Raw genomic sequence first — 26710 nt, forward strand, 5'->3', positions numbered from 1 at the left:
AATGGAGAGAGAGAAATAGAATGGAGAGAGAGAGAAGCAGAATGGAGAGTCAGAGAAGCAGAATGGAGAGAGAGAAGCAGAATTGAGAGAGAGAAGCAGAATGGAGAGAGAGAAGCAGAATGGAGAGGGAGGGAAGCGGAATGGGAAAGTTTAGTAGAATGGAAAGAGAGAGAATCAGAATGGAGATAGAGAAGCAGAATGGAGAGAGAGAAGCAGAATGGAGAGAGAGAGAAGCGGAATGGGAAAGTTTAGTAGAATGGAGAGAGAGAGAAGCAGAATGGAGAGAGAGAAGCAGAATGGAGAGAGATAAGCAGAATGGAGAGAGAGAAGAAGAATGGAGAGAGAGAAGCAGAATGGAGAGAGAGAAGCAGAATAGAGAGAGAGAAGCAGAATTGAGAGAGAGAAGCAGAATGGAGAGAGAGAAGCAGAATGGAGAGAGAGAAGCAGAATGGAGAGAGAGAAAAGCAGAATGGAGAGAGTGAAGAATAATGGAGAGAGAGAGAAGCAGAATGGAGAGAGTGAAGAAGAATGGAGAGAGAGAGAAGCATAATGGAGAGAGAGAAGCAGAATGGAGAGAGAGAAGCAGAATGGAGAGAGAAAGAAGCAGAATAGAGAGAGAGAGAGGCAGAATGGAGAGAGAGAAGCAGAATTGAGAGAGAGAAGCAGAATGGAGAGAGAGAAGCAGAATGGAGAGAGAGAAGCAGAATGGAGAGAGAGAAGAAGAATGGAGAGAGAGAAGCAGAATGGGAAAGTTTAGTAGAATGGAGAGAGAGAAGCAGAATAGAGAGAGAGAAGCAGAATGGAGAGAGAGAAGCAGAATGGAGAGGGAGGGAAGCGGAATGGGAAAGTTTAGTAGAATGGAGAGAGAGAAGCAGAATGGAGAGAGAGAAGCAGAATGGAGAGAGAGAAGCAGAATGGAGAGAGAGAGAAGCGGAATGGGAAAGTTTAGTAGAATGGAGAGAGAGAGAAGCAGAATGGAGAGAGAGAAGCAGAATGGAGAGAGAGAAGCTGAATGGAGAGAGAGAGAAGCAGAATGGAGAGAGAGAGAAGCAGAATGGAGAGAGAGAGAAGCAGAATGGAGAGAGTGAAGAAGAATGGAGAGAGAGATGCAGAATGGAGAGAGAGAAGCAGAATGGAGAGAGAGAAGCAGAATGGAGAGAGAGAGAAGCAGAATGGAGAGAGAGAGAAGCAGAATGGAGAGAGAGAGAAGCAGAATGGAGAGAGTGAAGAAGAATGGAGAGAGAGATGCAGAATGGAGAGAGAGAAGCAGAATGGAGAGAGCGAAGCAGAATGGAGAGAGAGAGAAGCAGAATGGAGAGAGAGAAGCAGAATGGAGAGAGAGAGAAGCAGAATGGAGAGAGCGAAGCAGAATGGAGAGAGAGAGAGGCAGAATGGAGAGAGAGAAGCAGAATGGAGAGAGAGAAGCAGAATGGAGATAGAGAAGCAGAATGATGAGAGAGAGAAGCAGAATAGAGAGAGAGAGAAGCAGAATGGAGAGAGAGAAGCAGAATGGAGAGAGAGAAGCAGAATGGAGAGAGAGAAGCAGAATGGAGAGAGAGAGAAGCAGAATAGAGAGAGAGAGAAGCAGAATGGAGAGAGAGAAGCAGAATGGAGAGAGAGAAGCAGAATGGAGAGAGAGAGATGCACAATGGAGAGAGAGAGAAGCATAATGGAGAGAGAGAGAAGCAGAATAGAGAGAGAGAAGCAGAATGGAGAGAGAGAAGCAGAATGAGAGAGAGAAAAGCAGAATGGAGAGAGAGAGAAGCAGAATGGAGAGAGAGAAGCAGAATGGAGAGAGAGAAGCTGAATGGAGAGAGAGAAGCAGATTGGAGAGAGAGAAGCAGAATGGAGAGAGAGAAGCAGAATGGAGAGAGAAGCAGAATGGAGAGAGAGAAGCAGAATGGAGAGAGAAGCAGAATGTAGAGAGAGAAGCAGAATGGAGAGAGAGAGAAGCAGAATGGATAGAGAGAGAAGCAGAATGGAGAGAGAGAAATAGAATGGAGAGAGAGAACCAGAATGGAGAGAGAAGCAGAATGTAGAGAGAGAAGCAGAATGGAGAGAGAGAGAAGCAGAATGGAGAGAGAGAGATGCAGAATGGAGAGAGAGAAATAGAATGGAGAGAGAGATAAGCAGAATGGACATAGAGAAGCAGAATGGAGAGAGAGAAGCAGAATGGAGAGAGAGAAGCAGAATGGAGAGAGAGAATCAGAATGGAAAGAGAGAGAAGCAGAATAGAGAGAGAGAGAAGCAGAATGGAGAGTGGGATGAGCAGAATGGAGAGAGAGAAGCAGAATGGAAAGAGAGAGAAGCAGAATGGAGAGAGAGAGAAGCAGAATGGAGAGAGAGAAATAGAATGGAGAGAGAGAGAAGCGGAATAGAGAGAGAGAATCAGAATGGAGAGAGAGAGAAGCAGAATGGAGAGAGAGATAAGCAGAATGGAGAGAGAGAAGCAAAATGGAAAGAGAGAGAAGCAGAATGGAGAGAGAGAGAAGCAGAATGGAGAGAGAGAAATAGAATGGAGAGAGAGATCAGCAGAATAGAGAGAGAGAATCAGAATGGAGAGAGATATAAGCAGAATGGAGAGAGAGAAGCAGAATAGAGAGAGAGAAGCAGAATGGAGAGAGAGAAGCAGAATGGAGAGACAGAATCAGAATGGAAAGAGAGAGAAGCAGAATGGAGAGAGAGAGAAGCAGAATGGAGAGAGAAGCAGAATGGAGAGAGAGAAGCAGAATTGAGAGAGAGAAGCAGAATAGAGAGAGAGAATCAGAATGGAGAGAGATATAAGCGGAATGGGAAAGTTTAGTAGAATGGAAAGAGAGAGAATCAGAATGGAGATAGAGAAGCAGAATGGAGAGAGAGAAGCAGAATGGAGAGAGAGAAATAGAATGGAGAGAGAGAGAAGCAGAATGGAGAGTCAGAGAAGCAGAATGGAGAGAGAGAAGCAGAATTGAGAGAGAGAAGCAGAATGGAGAGAGAGAAGCAGAATGGAGAGAGAAGCAGAATGGAGAGACAGAATCAGAATGGAAAGAGAGAGAAGCAGAATGGAGAGAGAGAGAAGCAGAATGGAGAGAGAAGCAGAATGGAGAGAGAGAAGCAGAATGGAGAGAGAGAAGCAGAATGGAGAGAGAGAAGCAGAATGGAGAGAGAGAAGCAGAATGGAGAGAGCGAAGCAGAATGGAGAGAGAGAGAAGCAGAATGGAGAGAGAGAAGCAGAATGGAGAGAGAGAGAAGCAGAATGGACAGAGCTAAGCAGAATGGAGAGAGAGAGAGGCAGAATGGAGAGAGAGAAGCAGAATGGAGAGAGAGAAGCAGAATGGAGAGAGAGAAGCAGAATGGAGATAGAGAAGCAGAATGATGAGAGAGAGAAGCAGAATAGAGAGAGAGAGAAGCAGAATGGAGAGAGAGAAGGAGAATGGAGAGAGATAAGCAGAATGGAGAGAGAGAGAAGCAGAATGGAGAGAGAGAAGCAGAATGGAGAGAGAGAAGCAGAATGGAGAGAGAGAAGCAGAATGGAGAGAGAGAAGCAGAATGGAGAGAGAAGCCGAATGTAGAGAGAGAAGCAGAATGGAGAGAGAGAAGCAGAATGGAGAGAGAGAAGCAGAATGGAGAGAGAGAAGCAGAATGGAGAGAGAGAAGCAGAATGGAGAGAGAGAAGCAGAATGGAGAGAGAGAAATAGAATGGAGAGAGAGAGAAGCAGAATGGAGAGAGAGAGAAGCAGAATGGAGAGAGAGAAATAGAACGGAAAGAGAGAGAAGCAGAATGGAGAGAGAAGCAGAATGGAGAGAGATAAGCAGAATGGACATAGAGAAGCAGAATGGAGAGAGAGAAGCAGAATGGAGAGAGAGAAGCAGAATGGAGAGAGAGAATCAGAATGGAAAGAGAGAGAAGCAGAATAGAGAGAGAGAGAAGCAGAATGGAGAGAGGGATGAGCAGAATGGAGAGAGAGAAGCAGAATGGAAAGAGAGAGAAGCAGAATGGAGAGAGAGAGAAGCAGAATGGAGAGAGAGAAATAGAATGGAGAGAGAGAGAAGCGGAATAGAGAGAGAGAATCAGAATGGAGAGAGAGAGAAGCAGAATGGAGAGAGAGATAAGCAGAATAGAGAGAGAGAAGCAGAATAGAGAGAGAGAAGCAGAATGGAAAGAGAGAGAAGCAGAATGGAGAGAGAGAGAAGCAGAATGGAGAGAGAGATAAGCAGAATGGAGAGAGAGAAGCAAAATGGAAAGAGAGAGAAGCAGAATGGAGAGAGAGAGAAGCAGAATGGAGAGAGAGAAATAGAATGGAGAGAGAGATCAGCAGAATAGAGAGAGAGAATCAGAATGGAGAGAGATATAAGCAGAATGGAGAGAGAGAAGCAGAATAGAGAGAGAGAAGCAGAATGGAGAGAGAGAAGCAGAATGGAGAGAGAAGCAGAATGGAGAGACAGAATCAGAATGGAAAGAGAGAGAAGCAGAATGGAGAGAGAGAGAAGCAGAATGGAGAGAGAAGCAGAATGGAGAGAGAGAAGCAGAATTGAGAGAGAGAAGCAGAATAGAGAGAGAGAATCAGAATGGAGAGAGATATAAGCGGAATGGGAAAGTTTAGTAGAATGGAAAGAGAGAGAATCAGAATGGAGATAGAGAAGCAGAATGGAGAGAGAGAAGCAGAATGGAGAGAGAGAATCAGAATGGAAAGAGAGAGAAGCAGAATAGAGAGAGAGAGAAGCAGAATGGAGAGTGGGATGAGCAGAATGGAGAGAGAGAAGCAGAATGGAAAGAGAGAGAAGCAGAATGGAGAGAGAGAGAAGCAGAATGGAGAGAGAGAAATAGAATGGAGAGAGAGAGAAGCGGAATAGAGAGAGAGAATCAGAATGGAGAGAGAGAGAAGCAGAATGGAGAGAGAGATAAGCAGAATGGAGAGAGAGAAGCAAAATGGAAAGAGAGAGAAGCAGAATGGAGAGAGAGAGAAGCAGAATGGAGAGAGAGAAATAGAATGGAGAGAGAGATCAGCAGAATAGAGAGAGAGAATCAGAATGGAGAGAGATATAAGCAGAATGGAGAGAGAGAAGCAGAATAGAGAGAGAGAAGCAGAATGGAGAGAGAGAAGCAGAATGGAGAGACAGAATCAGAATGGAAAGAGAGAGAAGCAGAATGGAGAGAGAGAAGCAGAATGGAGAGAGAAGCAGAATGGAGAGAGAGAAGCAGAATTGAGAGAGAGAAGCAGAATAGAGAGAGAGAATCAGAATGGAGAGAGATATAAGCGGAATGGGAAAGTTTAGTAGAATGGAAAGAGAGAGAATCAGAATGGAGATAGAGAAGCAGAATGGAGAGAGAGAAGCAGAATGGAGAGAGAGAAATAGAATGGAGAGAGAGAGAAGCAGAATGGAGAGTCAGAGAAGCAGAATGGAGAGAGAGAAGCAGAATTGAGAGAGAGAAGCAGAATGGAGAGAGAGAAGCAGAATGGAGAGAGAAGCAGAATGGAGAGACAGAATCAGAATGGAAAGAGAGAGAAGCAGAATGGAGAGAGAGAGAAGCAGAATGGAGAGAGAGAGAAGCAGAATGGAGAGAGTGAAGAAGAATGGAGAGAGAGATGCAGAATGGAGAGAGAGAAGCAGAATGGAGAGAGAGAAGCAGAATGGAGAGAGAGAGAAGCAGAATGGAGAGAGAGAGAAGCAGAATGGAGAGAGAGAGAAGCAGAATGGAGAGAGTGAAGAAGAATGGAGAGAGAGATGCAGAATGGAGAGAGAGAAGCAGAATGGAGAGAGCGAAGCAGAATGGAGAGAGAGAGAAGCAGAATGGAGAGAGAGAAGCAGAATGGAGAGAGAGAGAAGCAGAATGGAGAGAGCGAAGCAGAATGGAGAGAGAGAGAGGCAGAATGGAGAGAGAGAAGCAGAATGGAGAGAGAGAAGCAGAATGGAGATAGAGAAGCAGAATGATGAGAGAGAGAAGCAGAATAGAGAGAGAGAGAAGCAGAATGGAGAGAGAGAAGCAGAATGGAGAGAGAGAAGCAGAATGGAGAGAGAGAGAAGCAGAATAGAGAGAGAGAGAAGCAGAATGGAGAGAGAGAAGCAGAATGGAGAGAGAGAAGCAGAATGGAGAGAGAGAGATGCACAATGGAGAGAGAGAGAAGCATAATGGAGAGAGAGAGAAGCAGAATAGAGAGAGAGAAGCAGAATGGAGAGAGAGAAGCAGAATGGAGAGAGAGAAGCAGAATGAGAGAGAGAAAAGCAGAATGGAGAGAGAGAAAAGCAGAATGGAGAGAGAGAAGCTGAATGGAGAGAGAGAAGCAGATTGGAGAGAGAGAAGCAGAATGGAGAGAGAGAAGCAGAATGGAGAGAGAAGCAGAATGGAGAGAGAGAAGCAGAATGGAGAGAGAAGCAGAATGTAGAGAGAGAAGCAGAATGGAGAGAGAGAGAAGCAGAATGGATAGAGAGAGAAGCAGAATGGAGAGAGAGAAATAGAATGGAGAGAGAGAACCAGAATGGAGAGAGAAGCAGAATGTAGAGAGAGAAGCAGAATGGAGAGAGAGAGAAGCAGAATGGAGAGAGAGAGATGCAGAATGGAGAGAGAGAAATAGAATGGAGAGAGAGAAGCAGAATGGAGAGAGAGAAGCAGAATGGAGAGAGAGAGAAGCAGAATGGAGAGAGAGAGAGAAGCAGAATGGAGAGAGAGAAATAGAATGGAAAGAGAGAGAAGCAGAATGGAGAGAGAAGCAGAATGGAGAGAGAGATAAGCAGAATGGACATAGAGAAGCAGAATGGAGAGAGAGAAGCAGAATGGAGAGAGAGAAGCAGAATGGAGAGAGAGATCAGAATGGAAAGATAGAGAAGCAGAATGGAGAGAGAGAGAAGCAGAATGGAGAGAGAGAGATAAGCAGAATGGAGAGAGAGAAGCATAATGGAAAGAGAGAGAAGCAGAATGGAGAGAGAGAGAAGCAGAATGGAGAGAGAGAAATAGAATGGAGAGAGAGAGAAGCAGAATAGAGAGAGAGAATCAGAATGGAGAGAGAGAGAAGCAGAATGGAGAGAGAGATAAGCAGAATGGAGAGAGAGAAGCAGAATAGAGAGAGAGAAGCAGAATGGAAAGAGAGAGAAGCAGAATGGAGAGAGAGAGAAGCAGAATGGAGAGAGAGATAATCAGAATGTAGAGAGAGAAGCAAAATGGAAAGAGAGAGAAGCAGAATTGAGAGAGAGAGAAGCAGAATGGAGAGAGAGAAATAGAATGGAGAGAGAGAGAAGCAGAATAGAGAGAGAGAATCAGAATGGAGAGAGAGAAGCAAAATGGAGAGAGAGATAAGCAGAATGGAGAGAGAGAAGCAGAATAGAGAGAGAGAAGATGAATGGAGAGAGAGAAGCAGAATGGAGAGAGAAGCAGAATGGAGAGACAGAATCAGAATGGAAAGAGAGAGAAGCAGAATGGAGAGAGAGAGAAGCAGAATGGAGAGAGAGAAGCAGAATGGAGAGAGAGAAGCAGAATAGAGAGAGAGAAGCAGAATAGAGAGAGAGAATCAGAATGGAGAGAGATAAGCAGAATGGAGAGAGAGAGAAGCAGAATGGAGAGAGAGAAGCAGAATGGAGAGAGAGAGAAGCAGAATGGAGAGAGAGAGAAGCAGAATGGAGAGAGAGAAGCAGAATGGAGAGAGAAGCAGAATGGAGAGAGAGAAGCAGAATGGAGAGAGAGAAGCAGAATGGAGAGAGAGGAGCAGAATGGAGAGAGAGAAGCAGAATGGAGAGAGAGAGAGAAGCAGAATGGAGAGAGAGAAGCAGAATGGATAGAGAGAAGCAGAATGGAGAGAGAGAAGCAGAATGGAGAGAGAGAAGCAGAATGGAGAGGGAGGGAAGCGGAATGGGAAAGTTTAGTAGAATGGAGAGAGAGAATCAGAATGGAGAGAGAGAAGCAGAATGGAGAGAGAGAAGCAGAATGGAGAGAGAGAGAAGCGGAATGGGAAAGTTTAGTAGAATGGAGAGAGAGAGAAGCAGAATGGAGAGAGAGAAGCAGAATAGAGAGAGAGAATCAGAATGGAGAGAGATATAAGCGGAATGGGAAAGTTTAGTAGAATGGAAAGAGAGAGAATCAGAATGGAGATAGAGAAGCAGAATGGAGAGAGAGAAGCAGAATGGAGAGAGAGAAATAGAATGGAGAGAGAGAGAAGCAGAATGGAGAGTCAGAGAAGCAGAATGGAGAGAGAGAAGCAGAATTGAGAGAGAGAAGCAGAATGGAGAGAGAGAAGCAGAATGGAGAGGGAGGGAAGCGGAATGGGAAAGTTTAGTAGAATGGAAAGAGAGAGAATCAGAATGGAGATAGAGAAGCAGAATGGAGAGAGAGAAGCAGAATGGAGAGAGAGAGAAGCGGAATGGGAAAGTTTAGTAGAATGGAGAGAGAGAGAAGCAGAATGGAGAGAGAGAAGCAGAATGGAGAGAGATAAGCAGAATGGAGAGAGAGAAGAAGAATGGAGAGAGAGAAGCAGAATGGAGAGAGAGAAGCAGAATAGAGAGAGAGAAGCAGAATTGAGAGAGAGAAGCAGAATGGAGAGAGAGAAGCAGAATGGAGAGAGAGAAGCAGAATGGAGAGAGAGAAAAGCAGAATGGAGAGAGTGAAGAAGAATGGAGAGAGAGAGAAGCAGAATGGAGAGAGTGAAGAAGAATGGAGAGAGAGAGAAGCATAATGGAGAGAGAGAAGCAGAATGGAGAGAGAGAAGCAGAATGGAGAGAGAAAGAAGCAGAATAGAGAGAGAGAGAGGCAGAATGGAGAGAGAGAAGCAGAATTGAGAGAGAGAAGCAGAATGGAGAGAGAGAAGCAGAATGGAGAGAGAGAAGCAGAATGGAGAGAGAGAAGAAGAATGGAGAGAGAGAAGCAGAATGGGAAAGTTTAGTAGAATGGAGAGAGAGAAGCAGAATAGAGAGAGAGAAGCAGAATGGAGAGAGAGAAGCAGAATGGAGAGGGAGGGAAGCGGAATGGGAAAGTTTAGTAGAATGGAGAGAGAGAAGCAGAATGGAGAGAGAGAAGCAGAATGGAGAGAGAGAAGCAGAATGGAGAGAGAGAGAAGCGGAATGGGAAAGTTTAGTAGAATGGAGAGAGAGAGAAGCAGAATGGAGAGAGAGAAGCAGAATGGAGAGAGAGAAGCTGAATGGAGAGAGAGAGAAGCAGAATGGAGAGAGAGAGAAGCAGAATGGAGAGAGAGAGAAGCAGAATGGAGAGAGTGAAGAAGAATGGAGAGAGAGATGCAGAATGGAGAGAGAGAAGCAGAATGGAGAGAGAGAAGCAGAATGGAGAGAGAGAGAAGCAGAATGGAGAGAGAGAGAAGCAGAATGGAGAGAGAGAGAAGCAGAATGGAGAGAGTGAAGAAGAATGGAGAGAGAGATGCAGAATGGAGAGAGAGAAGCAGAATGGAGAGAGCGAAGCAGAATGGAGAGAGAGAGAAGCAGAATGGAGAGAGAGAAGCAGAATGGAGAGAGAGAGAAGCAGAATGGAGAGAGCGAAGCAGAATGGAGAGAGAGAGAGGCAGAATGGAGAGAGAGAAGCAGAATGGAGAGAGAGAAGCAGAATGGAGATAGAGAAGCAGAATGATGAGAGAGAGAAGCAGAATAGAGAGAGAGAGAAGCAGAATGGAGAGAGAGAAGCAGAATGGAGAGAGAGAAGCAGAATGGAGAGAGAGAGAAGCAGAATAGAGAGAGAGAGAAGCAGAATGGAGAGAGAGAAGCAGAATGGAGAGAGAGAAGCAGAATGGAGAGAGAGAGAGATGCACAATGGAGAGAGAGAGAAGCATAATGGAGAGAGAGAGAAGCAGAATAGAGAGAGAGAAGCAGAATGGAGAGAGAGAAGCAGAATGAGAGAGAGAAAAGCAGAATGGAGAGAGAGAGAAGCAGAATGGAGAGAGAGAAGCAGAATGGAGAGAGAGAAGCTGAATGGAGAGAGAGAAGCAGATTGGAGAGAGAGAAGCAGAATGGAGAGAGAGAAGCAGAATGGAGAGAGAAGCAGAATGGAGAGAGAGAAGCAGAATGGAGAGAGAAGCAGAATGTAGAGAGAGAAGCAGAATGGAGAGAGAGAGAAGCAGAATGGATAGAGAGAGAAGCAGAATGGAGAGAGAGAAATAGAATGGAGAGAGAGAACCAGAATGGAGAGAGAAGCAGAATGTAGAGAGAGAAGCAGAATGGAGAGAGAGAGAAGCAGAATGGAGAGAGAGAGATGCAGAATGGAGAGAGAGAAATAGAATGGAGAGAGAGAAGCAGAATGGAGAGAGAGAAGCAGAATGGAGAGAGAGAGAAGCAGAATGGAGAGAGAGAGAGAAGCAGAATGGAGAGAGAGAAATAGAATGGAAAGAGAGAGAAGCAGAATGGAGAGAGAAGCAGAATGGAGAGAGAGATAAGCAGAATGGACATAGAGAAGCAGAATGGAGAGAGAGAAGCAGAATGGAGAGAGAGAAGCAGAATGGAGAGAGAGATCAGAATGGAAAGATAGAGAAGCAGAATGGAGAGAGAGATAAGCAGAATGGAGAGAGAGAAGCATAATGGAAAGAGAGAGAAGCAGAATGGAGAGAGAGAGAAGCAGAATGGAGAGAGAGAAATAGAATGGAGAGAGAGAGAAGCAGAATAGAGAGAGAGAATCAGAATGGAGAGAGAGAGAAGCAGAATGGAGAGAGAGATAAGCAGAATGGAGAGAGAGAAGCAGAATAGAGAGAGAGAAGCAGAATGGAAAGAGAGAGAAGCAGAATGGAGAGAGAGAGAAGCAGAATGGAGAGAGAGATAATCAAAATGTAGAGAGAGAAGCAAAATGGAAAGAGAGAGAAGCAGAATTGAGAGAGAGAGAAGCAGAATGGAGAGAGAGAAATAGAATGGAGAGAGAGAGAAGCAGAATAGAGAGAGAGAATCAGAATGGAGAGAGAGAAGCAAAATGGAGAGAGAGATAAGCAGAATGGAGAGAGAGAAGCAGAATAGAGAGAGAGAAGCAGAATGGAGAGAGAGAAGCAGAATGGAGAGAGAAGCAGAATGGAGAGACAGAATCAGAATGGAAAGAGAGAGAAGCAGAATGGAGAGAGAGAGAAGCAGAATGGAGAGAGAGAAGCAGAATGGAGAGAGAGAAGCAGAATAGAGAGAGAGAAGCAGAATAGAGAGAGAGAATCAGAATGGAGAGAGATAAGCAGAATGGAGAGAGAGAGAAGCAGAATGGAGAGAGAGAAGCAGAATGGAGAGAGAGAGAAGCAGAATGGAGAGAGAGAGAAGCAGAATGGAGAGAGAGAAGCAGAATGGAGAGAGAAGCAGAATGGAGAGAGAGAAGCAGAATGGAGAGAGAGAAGCAGAATGGAGAGAGAGGAGCAGAATGGAGAGAGAGAAGCAGAATGGAGAGAGAGAGAGAAGCAGAATGGAGAGAGAGAAGCAGAATGGATAGAGAGAAGCAGAATGGAGAGAGAGAAGCAGAATGGAGAGAGAGAAGCAGAATGGAGAGGGAGGGAAGCGGAATGGGAAAGTTTAGTAGAATGGAGAGAGAGAATCAGAATGGAGAGAGAGAAGCAGAATGGAGAGAGAGAAGCAGAATGGAGAGAGAGAGAAGCGGAATGGGAAAGTTTAGTAGAATGGAGAGAGAGAGAAGCAGAATGGAGAGAGAGAAGCAGAATGGAGAGAGAGAAGCAGAATGGAGAGAGAGAAGCAGAATGGAGAGAGAGAAGAATAATGGAGAGAGAGAAGCAGAATGGAGAGAGAGAAGCAGAATAGAGAGAGAGAAGCAGAATTGAGAGAGAGAAGCAGAATGGAGAGAGAGAAGCAGAATGGAGAGAGAGAAGCAGAATGGAGAGAGAGAAGCATAATGGAGAGAGAGAGAAGCAGAATGGAGAGAGTGAAGAAGAATGGAGAGAGAGAGAAGCAGAATGGAGAGAGTGAAGAAGAATGTAGAGAGAGAGAAGCAGAATGGAGAGAGAGAAGCAGAATGGAGAGAGAGAAGCAGAATGGAGAGAGAAAGAAGCAGAATAGAGAGAGAGAGAAGCAGAATGGAGAGAGAGAAGCAGAATGGAGAGAGAGAAGAAGAATGGAGAGAGAGAAGCAGAATAGAGAGAGAGAAGCAGAATAGAGAGAGATAAGCAGAATTGAGAGAGAGAAGCAGAATGGAGAGAGAGAAGCAGAATGGAGAGAGAGAAGAATAATGGAGAGAGAGAAGCAGAATGGAGAGAGAGAAGCAGAATAGAGAGAGAGAAGCAGAATTGAGAGAGAGAAGCAGAATGGAGAGAGAGAAGCAGAATGGAGAGAGAGAAGCAGAATGGAGAGAGAGAAGCATAATGGAGAGAGAGAGAAGCAGAATGGAGAGAGTGAAGAAGAATGGAGAGAGAGAGAAGCAGAATGGAGAGAGTGAAGAAGAATGTAGAGAGAGAGAAGCAGAATGGAGAGAGAGAAGCAGAATGGAGAGAGAGAAGCAGAATGGAGAGAGAAATAAGCAGAATAGAGAGAGAGAGAAGCAGAATGGAGAGAGAGAAGCAGAATGGAGAGAGAGAAGAAGAATGGAGAGAGAGAAGCAGAATAGAGAGAGAGAAGCAGAATAGAGAGAGATAAGCAGAATTGAGAGAGAGAAGCAGAATGGAGAGAGAGAAGCAGAATTGAGAGAGAGAAGCAGAATGGAGAGAGAGAAGCAGAATGGAGAGAGAGAGAAGCAGAATGGAGAGAGTGAAGAAGAATGGAGAGAGAGAGAAGCAGAATGGAGAGAGTGAAGAAGAATGTAGAGAGAGAGAAGCAGAATGGAGAGAGAGAAGCAGAATGGAGAGAGAGAAGCAGAATGGAGAGAGAAAGAAGCAGAATAGAGAGAGAGAGAAGCAGAATGGAGAGAGAGAAGCAGAATGGAGAGAGAGAAGCAGAATGGAGAGAGAGAAGCAGCAGAATAGAGAGAGAGCTGCGGAATGGGAAAGTTTAGTAGAATGGAGAGAGAGAGAAGCAGAATGGAGAGAGAGAGAAGCAGAATGGAGAGAGAGAAGCATAATGGAGAGAGAGAAGCAGAATGGAGAGAGAAGCAGAATGGAGAGAGAGAGAGGCAGAATAGAGAGAGAGAGAAGCAGAATGGAGAGAGAGAAGCAGAATGGAGAGAGAAAGAAGCAGAATAGAGAGAGAGAGAATCAGAATGGAGAGAGAGAAGCAGAATGGAGAGAGAGAAGCGGAATGGAGAGAGATAAGCAGAATGGAGAGAGAGAGAAGCAGAATGGAGAGAGAGAAGCAGAATGGAGAGAGAGAAGCAGAATGGAGAGAGAGAAGCAGAATGGAGAGAGAGGAGCAGAATGGAGAGAGAGAAGCAGAATGGAGAGAGAGAGAGAAGCAGAATGGAGAGAGAGAAGCAGAATGGAGAGAGAGAAGCAGAATGGAGAGAGAGAAGCAGAATTGAGAGAGAGAAGCAGAATGGAGAGAGAGAAGCAGAATGGAGAGAGAGAAGCAGAATGGAGAGAGAGAAGCAGAATGGAGAGAGAGAAGCAGAATGGAGAGAGAGAGAAGCAGAATGGAGAGAGAGAAGCAGAATGGAGAGAGAGGAGCAGAATGGAGAGAGAGAAGCAGAATGGAGAGAGAGAGAGAAGCAGAATGGAGAGAGAGAAGCAGAATGGAGAGAGAGAAGCAGAATAGAGAGAGAGAAGCAGAATTGAGAGAGAGAAGCAGAATGGAGAGAGAGAAGCAGAATGGAGAGAGAGAAGCAGAATGGAGAGAGAGAAAAGCAGAATGGAGAGAGTGAAGAAGAATGGAGAGAGAGAGAAGCAGAATGGAGAGAGTGAAGAAGAATGGAGAGAGAGAGAAGCATAATGGAGAGAGAGAAGCAGAATGGAGAGAGAGAAGCAGAATGGAGAGAGAAAGAAGCAGAATAGAGAGAGAGAGAGGCAGAATGGAGAGAGAGAAGCAGAATTGAGAGAGAGAAGCAGAATGGAGAGAGAGAAGCAGAATGGAGAGAGAGAAGCAGAATGGAGAGAGAGAAGAAGAATGGAGAGAGAGAAGCAGAATGGGAAAGTTTAGTAGAATGGAGAGAGAGAAGCAGAATAGAGAGAGAGAAGCAGAATGGAGAGAGAGAAGCAGAATGGAGAGGGAGGGAAGCGGAATGGGAAAGTTTAGTAGAATGGAGAGAGAGAAGCAGAATGGAGAGAGAGAAGCAGAATGGAGAGAGAGAAGCAGAATGGAGAGAGAGAGAAGCGGAATGGGAAAGTTTAGTAGAATGGAGAGAGAGAGAAGCAGAATGGAGAGAGAGAAGCAGAATGGAGAGAGAGAAGCTGAATGGAGAGAGAGAGAAGCAGAATGGAGAGAGAGAGAAGCAGAATGGAGAGAGAGAGAAGCAGAATGGAGAGAGTGAAGAAGAATGGAGAGAGAGATGCAGAATGGAGAGAGAGAAGCAGAATGGAGAGAGAGAAGCATAATGGAGAGAGAGAGAAGCAGAATGGAGAGAGAGAGAAGCAGAATGGAGAGAGAGAGAAGCAGAATGGAGAGAGTGAAGAAGAATGGAGAGAGAGATGCAGAATGGAGAGAGAGAAGCAGAATGGAGAGAGCGAAGCAGAATGGAGAGAGAGAGAAGCAGAATGGAGAGAGAGAAGCAGAATGGAGAGAGAGAGAAGCAGAATGGAGAGAGCGAAGCAGAATGGAGAGAGAGAGAGGCAGAATGGAGAGAGAGAAGCAGAATGGAGAGAGAGAAGCAGAATGGAGATAGAGAAGCAGAATGATGAGAGAGAGAAGCAGAATAGAGAGAGAGAGAAGCAGAATGGAGAGAGAGAAGCAGAATGGAGAGAGAGAAGCAGAATGGAGAGAGAGAGAAGCAGAATAGAGAGAGAGAGAAGCAGAATGGAGAGAGAGAAGCAGAATGGAGAGAGAGAAGCAGAATGGAGAGAGAGAGATGCACAATGGAGAGAGAGAGAAGCATAATGGAGAGAGAGAGAAGCAGAATAGAGAGAGAGAAGCAGAATGGAGAGAGAGAAGCAGAATGAGAGAGAGAAAAGCAGAATGGAGAGAGAGAGAAGCAGAATGGAGAGAGAGAAGCAGAATGGAGAGAGAGAAGCTGAATGGAGAGAGAGAAGCAGATTGGAGAGAGAGAAGCAGAATGGAGAGAGAGAAGCAGAATGGAGAGAGAAGCAGAATGGAGAGAGAGAAGCAGAATGGAGAGAGAAGCAGAATGTAGAGAGAGAAGCAGAATGGAGAGAGAGAGAAGCAGAATGGATAGAGAGAGAAGCAGAATGGAGAGAGAGAAATAGAATGGAGAGAGAGAACCAGAATGGAGAGAGAAGCAGAATGTAGAGAGAGAAGCAGAATGGAGAGAGAGAGAAGCAGAATGGAGAGAGAGAGATGCAGAATGGAGAGAGAGAAATAGAATGGAGAGAGAGAAGCAGAATGGAGAGAGAGAAGCAGAATGGAGAGAGAGAGAAGCAGAATGGAGAGAGAGAGAGAAGCAGAATGGAGAGAGAGAAATAGAATGGAAAGAGAGAGAAGCAGAATGGAGAGAGAAGCAGAATGGAGAGAGAGATAAGCAGAATGGACATAGAGAAGCAGAATGGAGAGAGAGAAGCAGAATGGAGAGAGAGAAGCAGAATGGAGAGAGAGATCAGAATGGAAAGATAGAGAAGCAGAATGGAGAGAGAGATAAGCAGAATGGAGAGAGAGAAGCATAATGGAAAGAGAGAGAAGCAGAATGGAGAGAGAGAGAAGCAGAATGGAGAGAGAGAAATAGAATGGAGAGAGAGAGAAGCAGAATAGAGAGAGAGAATCAGAATGGAGAGAGAGAGAAGCAGAATGGAGAGAGAGATAAGCAGAATGGAGAGAGAGAAGCAGAATAGAGAGAGAGAAGCAGAATGGAAAGAGAGAGAAGCAGAATGGAGAGAGAGAGAAGCAGAATGGAGAGAGAGATAATCAAAATGTAGAGAGAGAAGCAAAATGGAAAGAGAGAGAAGCAGAATTGAGAGAGAGAGAAGCAGAATGGAGAGAGAGAAATAGAATGGAGAGAGAGAGAAGCAGAATAGAGAGAGAGAATCAGAATGGAGAGAGAGAAGCAAAATGGAGAGAGAGATAAGCAGAATGGAGAGAGAGAAGCAGAATAGAGAGAGAGAAGCAGAATGGAGAGAGAGAAGCAGAATGGAGAGAGAAGCAGAATGGAGAGACAGAATCAGAATGGAAAGAGAGAGAAGCAGAATGGAGAGAGAGAGAAGCAGAATGGAGAGAGAGAAGCAGAATGGAGAGAGAGAAGCAGAATAGAGAGAGAGAAGCAGAATAGAGAGAGAGAATCAGAATGGAGAGAGATAAGCAGAATGGAGAGAGAGAGAAGCAGAATGGAGAGAGAGAAGCAGAATGGAGAGAGAGAGAAGCAGAATGGAGAGAGAGAGAAGCAGAATGGAGAGAGAGAAGCAGAATGGAGAGAGAAGCAGAATGGAGAGAGAGAAGCAGAATGGAGAGAGAGGAGCAGAATGGAGAGAGAGAAGCAGAATGGAGAGAGAGAGAAGCAGAATGGAGAGAGAGAAGCAGAATGGAGAGAGAGAGAAGCAGAATGGAGAGAGAGAGAAGCAGAATGGAGAGAGAGAAGCAGAATGGAGAGAGAAGCAGAATGGAGAGAGAGAAGCAGAATGGAGAGAGAGGAGCAGAATGGAGAGAGAGAAGCAGAATGGAGAGAGAGAGAGAAGCAGAATGGAGAGAGAGAAGCAGAATGGATAGAGAGAAGCAGAATGGAGAGAGAGAAGCAGAATGGAGAGAGAGAAGCAGAATGGAGAGGGAGGGAAGCGGAATGGGAAAGTTTAGTAGAATGGAGAGAGAGAATCAGAATGGAGAGAGAGAAGCAGAATGGAGAGAGAGAAGCAGAATGGAGAGAGAGAGAAGCGGAATGGGAAAGTTTAGTAGAATGGAGAGAGAGAGAAGCAGAATGGAGAGAGAGAAGCAGAATGGAGAGAGAGAAGCAGAATGGAGAGAGAGAAGCAGAATGGAGAGAGAGAAGAATAATGGAGAGAGAGAAGCAGAATGGAGAGAGAGAAGCAGAATAGAGAGAGAGAAGCAGAATTGAGAGAGAGAAGCAGAATGGAGAGAGAGAAGCAGAATGGAGAGAGAGAAGCAGAATGGAGAGAGAGAAGCATAATGGAGAGAGAGAGAAGCAGAATGGAGAGAGTGAAGAAGAATGGAGAGAGAGAGAAGCAGAATGGAGAGAGTGAAGAAGAATGTAGAGAGAGAGAAGCAGAATGGAGAGAGAGAAGCAGAATGGAGAGAGAGAAGCAGAATGGAGAGAGAAAGAAGCAGAATAGAGAGAGAGAGAAGCAGAATGGAGAGAGAGAAGCAGAATGGAGAGAGAGAAGAAGAATGGAGAGAGAGAAGCAGAATAGAGAGAGAGAAGCAGAATAGAGAGAGATAAGCAGAATTGAGAGAGAGAAGCAGAATGGAGAGAGAGAAGCAGAATGGAGAGAGAGAAGAATAATGGAGAGAGAGAAGCAGAATGGAGAGAGAGAAGCAGAATAGAGAGAGAGAAGCAGAATTGAGAGAGAGAAGCAGAATGGAGAGAGAGAAGCAGAATGGAGAGAGAGAAGCAGAATGGAGAGAGAGAAGCATAATGGAGAGAGAGAGAAGCAGAATGGAGAGAGTGAAGAAGAATGGAGAGAGAGAGAAGCAGAATGGAGAGAGTGAAGAAGAATGTAGAGAGAGAGAAGCAGAATGGAGAGAGAGAAGCAGAATGGAGAGAGAGAAGCAGAATGGAGAGAGAAATAAGCAGAATAGAGAGAGAGAGAAGCAGAATGGAGAGAGAGAAGCAGAATGGAGAGAGAGAAGAAGAATGGAGAGAGAGAAGCAGAATAGAGAGAGAGAAGCAGAATAGAGAGAGATAAGCAGAATTGAGAGAGAGAAGCAGAATGGAGAGAGAGAAGCAGAATTGAGAGAGAGAAGCAGAATGGAGAGAGAGAAGCAGAATGGAGAGAGAGAGAAGCAGAATGGAGAGAGTGAAGAAGAATGGAGAGAGAGAGAAGCAGAATGGAGAGAGTGAAGAAGAATGCAGAGAGAGAGAAGCAGAATGGAGAGAGAGAAGCAGAATGGAGAGAGAGAAGCAGAATGGAGAGAGAAAGAAGCAGAATAGAGAGAGAGAGAAGCAGAATGGAGAGAGAGAAGCAGAATGGAGAGAGAGAAGCAGAATGGAGAGAGAGAAGCAGCAGAATAGAGAGAGAGCTGCGGAATGGGAAAGTTTAGTAGAATGGAGAGAGAGAGAAGCAGAATGGAGAGAGAGAGAAGCAGAATGGAGAGAGAGAAGCATAATGGAGAGAGAGAAGCAGAATGGAGAGAGAAGCAGAATGGAGAGAGAGAGAGGCAGAATAGAGAGAGAGAGAAGCAGAATGGAGAGAGAGAAGCAGAATGGAGAGAGAAAGAAGCAGAATAGAGAGAGAGAGAATCAGAATGGAGAGAGAGAAGCAGAATGGAGAGAGAGAAGCGGAATGGAGAGAGATAAGCAGAATGGAGAGAGAGAGAAGCAGAATGGAGAGAGAGAAGCAGAATGGAGAGAGAGAAGCAGAATGGAGAGAGAGAAGCAGAATGGAGAGAGAGGAGCAGAATGGAGAGAGAGAAGCAGAATGGAGAGAGAGAGAGAAGCAGAATGGAGAGAGAGAAGCAGAATGGAGAGAGAGAAGCAGAATGGAGAGAGAGAAGCAGAATTGAGAGAGAGAAGCAGAATGGAGAGAGAGAAGCAGAATGGAGAGAGAGAAGCAGAATGGAGAGAGAGAAGCAGAATGGAGAGAGAGAAGCAGAATGGAGAGAGAGAGAAGCATAATGGAGAGAGTGAAGAAGAATGGAGAGAGAGAGAAGCAGAATGGAGAGAGTGAAGAAGAATGTAGAGAGAGAGAAGCAGAATGGAGAGAGAGAAGCAGAATGGAGAGAGAGAAGCAGAATGGAGAGAGAAAGAAGCAGAATAGAGAGAGAGAGAAGCAGAATGGAGAGAGAGAAGCAGAATGGAGAGAGAGAAGCAGAATGGAGAGAGAGGAGCAGAATGGAGAGAGAGAAGCAGAATGGAGAGAGAGAGAGAAGCAGAATGGAGAGAGAGAAGCAGAATGGAGAGAGAGAAGCAGAATGGAGAGAGAGAAGCAGAATTGAGAGAGAGAAGCAGAATGGAGAGAGAGAAGCAGAATGGAGAGAGAGAAGCAGAATGGAGAGAGAGAAGCAGAATGGAGAGAGAGAAGCAGAATGGAGAGAGAGAGAAGCAGAATGGAGAGAGTGAAGAAGAATGGAGAGAGAGAGAAGCAGAATGGAGAGAGTGAAGAAGAATGTAGAGAGAGAGAAGCAGAATGGAGAGAGAGAAGCAGAATGGAGAGAGAGAAGCAGAATGGAGAGAGAAAGAAGCAGAATAGAGAGAGAGAGAAGCAGAATGGAGAGAGAGAAGCAGAATGGAGAGAGAGAAGCAGAATGGAGAGAGAGAAGCAGCAGAATAGAGAGAGAGCTGCGGAATGGGAAAGTTTAGTAGAATGGAGAGAGAGAGAAGCAGAATGGAGAGAGAGAGAAGCAGAATGGAGAGAGAGAAGCATAATGGAGAGAGAGAAGCAGAATGGAGAGAGAAGCAGAATGGAGAGAGAGAGAGGCAGAATAGAGAGAGAGAGAAGCAGAATGGAGAGAGAGAAGCAGAATGGAGAGAGAAAGAAGCAGAATAGAGAGAGAGAGAATCAGAATGGAGAGAGAGAAGCAGAATGGAGAGAGAGAAGCGGAATGGAGAGAGATAAGCAGAATGGAGAGAGAGAGAAGCAGAATGGAGAGAGAGAAGCAGAATGGAGAGAGAGAAGCAGAATGGAGAGAGAGGAGCAGAATGGAGAGAGAGAAGCAGAATGGAGAGAGAGAGAGAAGCAGAATGGAGAGAGAGAAGCAGAATGGAGAGAGAGAAGCAGAATGGAGAGAGAGAAGCAGAATGGATAGAGAGAAGCAGAATGGAGAGAGAGAAGCAGAATGGAGAGAGAGAAGCAGAATGGAGAGGGAGGGAAGCGGAATGGGAAAGTTTAGTAGAATGGAGAGAGAGAATCAGAATGGAGAGAGAGAAGCAGAATGGAGAGAGAGAAGCAGAATGGAGAGAGAGAGAAGCGGAATGGGAAAGTTTTGTAGAATGGAGAGAGAGAGAAGCAGAATGGAGAGAAAGAAGCAGAATGGAGAGAGAGAAGCAGAATGGAGAGAGAGAAGCAGAATGGAGAGAGAGAAGAATGGAGAGAGAAGCAGAATGGAGAGAGAGAAGCAGAATAGAGAGAGAGAAGCAGAATTGAGAGAGAGAAGCAGAATGGAGAGAGAGAAGCAGAATGGAGAGAGAGAAGCAGAATGGAGAGAGAGAAGCAGAATGGAGAGAGAGAGAAGCAGAATGGAGAGAGTGAAGAAGAATGGAGAGAGAGAGAAGCAGAATGGAGAGAGTGAAGAAGAATGTAGAGAGAGAGAAGCAGAATGGAGAGAGAGAAGCAGAATGGAGAGAGAGAAGCAGAATGGAGAGAGAAAGAAGCAGAATAGAGAGAGAGAGAAGCAGAATGGAGAGAGAGAAGCAGAATGGAGAGAGAGAGAAGCAGAATGGAGAGAGAGAAGCATAATGGAGAGAGAGAAGCAGAATGGAGAGAGAAGCAGAATGGAGAGAGAGAGAGGCAGAATAGAGAGAGAGAGAAGCAGAATGGAGAGAGAGAAGCAGAATGGAGAGAGAAAGAAGCAGAATAGAGAGAGAGAGAAGCAGAATGGAGAGAGAGAAGCAGAATGGAGAGAGAGAAGCACAATGGAGTGAGAGAGATGCACAATGGAGAGAGAGAGAAGCAGAATGGAGAGAGAGAGAAGCAGAATAGAGAGAGAGTGAAGTAGAATGGAGAGAGAGAAGCAGAATGGAGAGAGAGAAGCAGAATGGAGAGGGAGGGAAGTGGAATGGGAAAGTTTAGTAGAATGGAGAGAGAGAATCAGAATGGAGAGAGAGAAGCAGAATGGAGAGAGAGAAGCGGAATGGGAAAGTTTAGTAGAATGGAGAGAGAGAGAAGCAGAATGGAGAGAGAGAAGCAGAATGGAGAGAGAGAAGCAGAATGGAGAGAGAGAAGAAGAATGGAGAGAGAGAGAAGCAGAATATAGAGAGAGAAGTAGAATTGAGAGAGAGAAGCAGAATGGGGAGAGAGAAGCAGAATGGAGAGAGAGAAGCAGAATGGAGAGAGAGAAGCAGAATGGAGAGAGAGAGAGAAGCAGAATGGAGAGAGAGAAGCAGAATGGAGAGAGAGAGAATCAGAATGGAGAGAGAGAAGCAGAATGGACAGAGAGAAGCAGAATGGAGAGAGAGAGAAGCAGAATAGAGAGAGAGAAGCGGAATGGGAAAGTTTAGAAGAATGGAGAGAGAGAAAAGCAGAATGGAGAGAGAGAGAAGCAGAATGGAGAGAGTGAAGAAGAATGGAGAGAGAGAGAAGCAGAATGTAGAGAGAGAGAAGCAGAATGTAGAGAGAGAGAAGCAGAATGGAGAGAGAGAAGCAGAATGGAGAGAGAGAAGCAGAATGGAGAGAGAGAAGCAGAATGGAGAGAGAGAGAGAAGCAGAATGGAGAGAGAGAAGTAGAATGGAGAGAGAGAGAAGCAGAATGGAGAGAGAGAGAAGCAGAATGAGAGAAAGAAGCAGAATGGAGAGAGAGAGAAGCTGAATGGAGAGAGAGAGAAGCAGAATGAGAGAGAGAAGCAGAATGGAGAGAGAGAAGCAGAATGGAGAGAGAAAAGCAGAATAGAGAAAGAAAAGCAGAATGGAGAGAGAGAGAAGCAGAATGGAGAGAGAGAGAAGCAGAATGGAGAGAGAGAAGCAGAATGGAGAGAGAGAAGCAGAATGGAGAGAGAGATGCACAATGGAGAGAGAGAGAAGCAGAGTGGAGAGAGAGAGAAGCAGAATGGAGAGAGAGAAGCAGAATGGAGAGAGAGAAGCAGAATGGAGAGAGATGCACAATGGAGAGAGAGAGAAGCAGAATGGAGAGAGAGAAGCAGAATGGAGAGAGAGAAGCAGAATGGAGAGAGAGAAGCAGAATGGAGAGAGATAGAAGCAGAATGGAGAGAGAGAAGCAGAATGGAGAGAGAGAAGCAGAATGGAGAGAGAGAAGCAGAATGGAGAGAGAGATGCACAATGGAGAGAGAGAGAAGCATAATGGAGAGAGAGAAGCATAATGGAGAGAGAGAAGCATAATGGAGAGAGAGAGAAGCAGAATGAGAGAGAGAAGCAGAATGGAGAGAGAGAAGCAGAATGGAGAGAGAGAAGCAAAATGGAGAGAGAGATAAGCAGAATGGAGAGAGAGAGAAGCAGAATGGAGAGAGAGAGAGAAGCAGAATGGAGAGAGAGAGAAGCAGAATGAGAGAAAGAAGCAGAATGGAGAGAGAGAGAAGCTGAATGGAGAGAGAGAAGCAGAATGGATAGAGAGAAGCAGAATGGAGAGAGATAAGCAGAATGGAGAGAGAGAAGCAGAATGGAGAGAGAGATGCACAATGGAGAGAGAGAGAAGCAGAATGGAGAGAGAGAAGCAAAATGGAGAGAGAGAAGCAGAATGGAGAGAGAGAAGCAGAATGGAGAGAGAGAAGCAGAATGGAGAGAGAGATGCACAATGGAGAGAGAGAGAAGCAGAATGGAGAGAGAGAAGCAGAATGGAGAGAGAGAAGCAGAATGGAGAGAGAGAGAAGCAGAATGAGAGAGAGAAGCAGAATGGAGAGATAGAAGCAGAATGGAGAGAGAGAAGCAGAATGGAGAGAGAGATAAGCAGAATGGAGAGAGAGATAAGCAGAATGGAGAGAGAGAGAAGCAGAATGGAGAGAGAGAAGCAGAATGGAGAGAGAGAGAAGCAGAATGGAGAGAGAGCAGCAGAATGGAGAGAGAGAAATAGAATGGAGAGAGAGAAGCAGAATGGAGAGAGAAGCAGAATGGAGAGAGAGAAGCAGAATGGAGAGAGAGAGAGAAGCAGAATGGAGAGAGAGAAAAAGAATGGAGAGAGAGAAGCAGAATGGAGAGAGAGAAGCAGAATGGAGAGAGAGATGCACAATGGAGAGAGAGAGAAGCAGAATGGAGAGAGAGAATCAGAATGGAGAGAGAGAAGCAGAATGGAGAGAGAGAGAAGCAGAATGGAGAGAGCGAAGCAGAATGGAGAGAGAGATAAGCAGAATGGAGAGAGAGATAAGCAGAATGGAGAGAGAGAGAAGCAGAATGGAGAGAGAGAGAAGCAGAATGGAGAGAGAGAAGCAGAATGGAGAGAGAGAAGCAGAATGGAGAGAGATGCACAATGGAGAGAGAGAGAAGCAGAATGGAGAGAGAGAAGCAGAATGGAGAGAGAGAAGCAGAATGGAGAGAGAGAAGCAGAATGGAGAGAGATAGAAGCAGAATGGAGAGAGAGAAGCAGAATGGAGAGAGAGAAGCAGAATGGAGAGAGAGAAGCAGAATGGAGAGAGAGATGCACAATGGAGAGAGAGAGAAGCATAATGGAGAGAGAGAAGCATAATGGAGAGAGAGAAGCATAATGGAGAGAGAGAGAAGCAGAATGAGAGAGAGAAGCAGAATGGAGAGAGAGAAGCAGAATGGAGAGAGAGAAGCAAAATGGAGAGAGAGATAAGCAGAATGGAGAGAGAGAGAAGCAGAATGGAGAGAGAGAGAAGCAGAATGGAGAGAGAGAGAAGCAGAATGAGAGAAAGAAGCAGAATGGAGAGAGAGAGAAGCTGAATGGAGAGAGAGAAGCAGAATGGATAGAGAGAAGCAGAATGGAGAGAGATAAGCAGAATGGAGAGAGAGAAGCAGAATGGAGAGAGAGATGCACAATGGAGAGAGAGAGAAGCAGAATGGAGAGAGAGAAGCAAAATGGAGAGAGAGAAGCAGAATGGAGAGAGAGAAGCAGAATGGAGAGAGAGAAGCAGAATGGAGAGAGAGATGCACAATGGAGAGAGAGAGAAGCAGAATGGAGAGAGAGAAGCAGAATGGAGAGAGAGAAGCAGAATGGAGAGAGAGAGAAGCAGAATGAGAGAGAGAAGCAGAATGGAGAGATAGAAGCAGAATGGAGAGAGAGAAGCAGAATGGAGAGAGAGATAAGCAGAATGGAGAGAGAGATAAGCAGAATGGAGAGAGAGAGAAGCAGAATGGAGAGAGAGAAGCAGAATGGAGAGAGAGAGAAGCAGAATGGAGAGAGAGCAGCAGAATGGAGAGAGAGAAATAGAATGGAGAGAGAGAAGCAGAATGGAGAGAGAAGCAGAATGGAGAGAGAGAAGCAGAATGGAGAGAGAGAGAGAAGCAGAATGGAGAGAGAGAAAAAGAATGGAGAGAGAGAAGCAGAATGGAGAGAGAGAAGCAGAATGGAGAGAGAGATGCACAATGGAGAGAGAGAGAAGCAGAATGGAGAGAGAGAATCAGAATGGAGAGAGAGAAGCAGAATGGAGAGAGAGAGAAGCAGAATGGAGAGAGCGAAGCAGAATGGAGAGAGAGATAAGCAGAATGGAGAGAGAGATAAGCAGAATGGAGAGAGAGAGAAGCAGAATGGAGAGAGAGAGAAGCAGAATGGAGAGAGAGAAGCAGAATGGAGAGAGAGAAGCAGAATGGAGAGAGATGCACAATGGAGAGAGAGAGAAGCAGAATGGAGAGAGAGAAGCAGAATGGAGAGAGAGAAGCAGAATGGAGAGAGAGAAGCAGAATGGAGAGAGATAGAAGCAGAATGGAGAGAGAGAAGCAGAATGGAGAGAGAGAAGCAGAATGGAGAGAGAGAAGCAGAATGGAGAGAGAGATGCACAATGGAGAGAGAGAGAAGCATAATGGAGAGAGAGAAGCATAATGGAGAGAGAGAAGCATAATGGAGAGAGAGAGAAGCAGAATGAGAGAGAGAAGCAGAATGGAGAGAGAGAAGCAGAATGGAGAGAGAGAAGCAAAATGGAGAGAGAGATAAGCAGAATGGAGAGAGAGAGAAGCAGAATGGAGAGAGAGAGAAGCAGAATGGAGAGAGAGAGAAGCAGAATGAGAGAAAGAAGCAGAATGGAGAGAGAGAGAAGCTGAATGGAGAGAGAGAAGCAGAATGGATAGAGAGAAGCAGAATGGAGAGAGATAAGCAGAATGGAGAGAGAGAAGCAGAATGGAGAGAGAGATGCACAATGGAGAGAGAGAGAAGCAGAATGGAGAGAGAGAAGCAAAATGGAGAGAGAGAAGCAGAATGGAGAGAGAGAAGCAGAATGGAGAGAGAGAAGCAGAATGGAGAGAGAGATGCACAATGGAGAGAGAGAGAAGCAGAATGGAGAGAGAGAAGCAGAATGGAGAGAGAGAAGCAGAATGGAGAGAGAGAGAAGCAGAATGAGAGAGAGAAGCAGAATGGAGAGATAGAAGCAGAATGGAGAGAGAGAAGCAGAATGGAGAGAGAGATAAGCAGAATGGAGAGAGAGATAAGCAGAATGGAGAGAGAGAGAAGCAGAATGGAGAGAGAGAAGCAGAATGGAGAGAGAGAGAAGCAGAATGGAGAGAGAGCAGCAGAATGGAGAGAGAGAAGCAGAATGGAGAGAGAAGCAGAATGGAGAGAGAGAAGCAGAATGGAGAGAGAGAGAGAAGCAGAATGGAGAGAGAGAAAAAGAATGGAGAGAGAGAAGCAGAATGGAGAGAGAGAAGCAGAATGGAGAGAGAGATGCACAATGGAGAGAGAGAGAAGCAGAATGGAGAGAGAGAATCAGAATGGAGAGAGAGAAGCAGAATGGAGAGAGAGAGAAGCAGAATGGAGAGAGCGAAGCAGAATGGAGAGAGAGATAAGCAGAATGGAGAGAGAGATAAGCAGAATGGAGAGAGAGAGAAGCAGAATGGAGAGAGAGAGAAGCAGAATTGAGAGAGAGAAGCAGAATGGAGAGAGAGAGAAGCAGAATGGAGAGAGAGCAGCAGAATGGAGAGAGAGAAATAGAATGGAGAGAGAGAAGCAGAATGGAGAGAGAAGCAGAATGGAGAGAGATAAGCAGAATGGCGAGAGAGAAGCAGAATGGAGAGAGAGAAGCAGAATAGAGAGATAGAAGCAGAATAGAGAGAGAGAAGCAGAATGGAGAGAGAGAGAAGCAGAATAGAGAGAGAAGCAGAATAGAGAGAGAGAAGCAGAATGGAGAGAGAGAGAAGCAGAATAGAGAGAGAGAAGTAGAATGGAGAGAGAGAAATAGAATGGAGAGAAGCAGAGTGGAGAGAGAAGCAGAATGGAGAGAGAGAAGCAGAATGGAGAGAGAGAGAGAAGCAGAATGGAGAGAGAGAAGCAGAATGGAGAGAGAGAGAAGCAGAATGGAGAGAGAGAAGCAGAATGGAGAGAGAGAAGCAGAATAGAGAGAGAGAAGCAGAATAGAGAGAGAGAAGCAGAATGGAGAGAGAGAGAAGCAGAATGGAGAGAGAGAGAAGCAGAATGGAGAGAGAGAGAGAAGCAGAATGGAGAGAGAGAAGCAGAATGGAGAGAGAGAAGCAGAATGGAGAGAGAGAAGCAGAATGGAGAGAGAGATAAGCAGAATGGAGAGAGATAGAAGCAGAATGGAGAGAGAGAGAAGCAGAATTGAGAGAGAGAAGCAGAATGGAGAGAGAGAAGCAGAATGGAGAGAGAGATAAGCAGAATGAGAGAGAGAAGCAGAATGGAGAGAAAGAAGCAGAATGGAGAGAGAGAAGCAGAATGGAGAGAGAGATAAGCAGAATGGAGAGAGAGAGAAGCAGAATGGAGAGAGAGAGAAGCAGAATTGAGAGAGAGAAGCAGAATGGAGAGAGAGAGAAGCAGAATGGAGAGAGAGCAGCAGAATGGAGAGAGAGAAATAGAATGGAGAGAGAGAAGCAGAATGGAGAGAGAAGCAGAATGGAGAGAGAGAAGC

The sequence above is a fragment of the Coregonus lavaretus genome, assembly GCF_964263955.1.
Source record: "Coregonus lavaretus genome assembly, chromosome: 14".
NCBI classification, from domain to species: domain Eukaryota; kingdom Metazoa; phylum Chordata; class Actinopteri; order Salmoniformes; family Salmonidae; genus Coregonus; species Coregonus lavaretus.